The sequence below is a fragment of the Apium graveolens genome, chromosome 4, assembly GCF_009905375.1.
Source record: "Apium graveolens cultivar Ventura chromosome 4, ASM990537v1, whole genome shotgun sequence".
NCBI classification, from domain to species: Eukaryota; Viridiplantae; Streptophyta; class Magnoliopsida; order Apiales; family Apiaceae; genus Apium; species Apium graveolens.
In genome coordinates, this window is record NC_133650.1 from 61,051,949 (window position 1) to 61,054,749 (window position 2,801).

The window sequence follows — 2,801 nt, forward strand, 5'->3', positions numbered from 1 at the left end:
GATAAATTGCACAATTGCCAAAGAGGTTTGGGACACAGTTCAGCTACTGTGTGAAGGTACAGAACAAGTAAAAGAAAACAAAATGCAGCTTCTCATTCAACAGTATGAGTATTTTCATTTTGAAGAAAATGAATCTTTAAATGACACATTCAATAGATTCCAAAAGCTGTTGAATGGACTGAAGCTGTATGGTAGAGTGTACCAGGTGAAGGATTCAAATCTTAAATTTTTAAGATCCTTGCCAAAGGAATGGAAACCCATGACTGTCTCCTTGAGAAACTCTCAAGATTATAAGGACTTCACTCTTGAAAGATTATATGGAATCTTGAAGACTTATGAACTAGAGCTGGAACAGGATGAGGTATTGGAGAAGGGAAGAAAGAAAGGAGGTTCAGTTGCCTTGGTAGCTGAAAATGAGAAAGAATGCAGACAAGAAACTGTGAGATCTACATTAAACTCCAAAGATGGCACAAGCAAATCAGAATCAAGCAAGGGTAAGGAGCAAGTTGCTGAGAATGAAGACAACTCCAGCCAAGATGACTCTGATGGTATTGATGAGCATCTTGCATTTCTGTCCAGAAGATTTGCAAAGATGAAATTTAGGAAAAACACTAGAGCCACTAAACCTCATAAGAACATGGTGGACAAATCCAAGTTCAAGTGTTTCAATTGTGGTATAAGTGGACACTTTGCAAGTGAGTGCAGAAAGCCAACTTCTGAAAAGAAGAAATTTGACCAAGTAGATTACAAAATGAAATATTTTGATCTGCTCAAGCAAAAGGAGAGGGCTTTCATTACTCAAGAAAAAGACTGGGCAGCTGATGGAGAAGAAGAGGATGAAGATGTGGAATATGTCAACTTGGCTCTCATGGCTGATTCTGAGGAAAATGAAGTTAGTTCATCAAGCAACCAGGTAATCACTACTGATTTAACACAGCTTACTAAAGAAGAGTGCAATGATGCTTTTAATGACATGTCTACTGAACTGTATCATTTGCGTGTGTCTCTTAAATCTCTTGCTAAAGAAAATAGTAGGATTAAAGAGAACAATTTGTTTTTAAGTGATAGAAATGCTATGTTAGAAGATAAGTTGATTGACCTAGAGAAAACTAAGCTACATTGTATATCTGTTGAAAATGAACTAGCTGAATCTGTTAAGAAAGTAGAAATACTTTCTAATCAATTAGAGAGAGAGCAAGAGGTGATTAAAGCCTAGAAGACATCTAGGGATGTTAGTGCTCAAATTGCCAAGGTCCAAGGAATTGAATCATTCTGTGAGACTGCCTGGGATAAAAACAAAAAGAAAATGGAATTAATTGATGGGCTGTCAACGGATGTGGAATCAACGGATGATGAAAGTTATCCGTTGAAGGAAGAAAAGGAGCATCCGTTGAAGGTTCCTCAATTAAAACAGGCAGATGTTTCTAAAAGTGAAAATCTAAAGAAACTCAACAAAAAGTTTGGTTCAACTTCCAAGAACTTTGTCAAAGAAGAAGCAAGCACATCCAAAGATTTCAGTAAGGTGAATATAGGACACATGACCTTAGAACAGTTAAAGAATAGGCTCAAAGTGGTTGAGGATAAAAAGGAAACTAAAAGGAAATCTAATAGAAATGGGAAGGTAGGGGTTAACAAACATAACAATTACACACCTGATAAGTATGCTCCTAGAAAAAGCTGTGTGCATTGTAGTAGTGTTAATCATCTATCTGCTAATTGCAAATCTATTAAGAAAACTCCCATTCTTGTACCCTCTTCCATGCCTAATATGTCTGCATCACCTCTGCATGCTATGCCTGTTATGTCTCGACAGAATCCTTATGCACATTTTGCAAACATGCCATATTTTAACAATCCTTATCTTGCTGCATTTAGTATGCCTCAAATGCCATACAATATGCCAATATGGAATAACATGCTTGCACAATCCATGCCTTATCAAATTCCAAATGTGCTAAATGATTCTGTGACTAACCCTACACCTCAACCAACTACATCTAAGATCAAGGTTGACTCAAAGTTACCTAAGTCTAAAGATGCAGGAGGAATGAAGTCTAGGAGAAAGGCTAACAAGAATGGACCCAAGGAAACTTGGGTACCAAAATCAACTTGATTGATTTTATGGTGTGCAGGGAAAAAAGAAGAAATCTATGGTACTTGGACAGTGGCTGTTCAAGACACATGACAGGAGATTTCTCCCTGCTCACAGAGTTTAAGGAGAGAGCTGGCCCTAGCATAACCTTTGGAGATGACAGCAAAGGGTTTACTATGGGATATGGCTTGATTTCAACAAGGAATGTCATAATTGATGAAGTTGCATTAGTTGATGGTCTCAAGCACAACTTACTGAGCATCAGTCAACTATGTGATAGAGGGAATATAATTTCCTTTAATTCAGAAGCTTGTGTTGTCACCAGTAAGAAAGACAACAAAGTGGTTCTAACTGGAGTTAGAAAAGGAAATGTGTACTTAGCTGACTTCAACTCTACAGATGCAGAATCTATTACTTGTCTCTTCAGCAAAGCAAGTTCAGTTGAAAGTTGGCTATTGCACAAGAAGCTATCCCATTTGAATTTCAAGACAATGAATGATCTAGTCAAAAAGGACTTAGTTAGAGGAATTCCTCTTGTTGAATTCTCAAGGGATGGTTTGTGTGATGCTTGTCAGAAAGGCAAACAGAGGAAAGCATCATTCGAAAAGAAGCTTGAAACAACAATTGATGAACCATTACAGCTGCTACATATGGATTTGTTTGGACCAGTCAATGTATTGTCAATTACAAGAAAAAGATATTGCTTGGT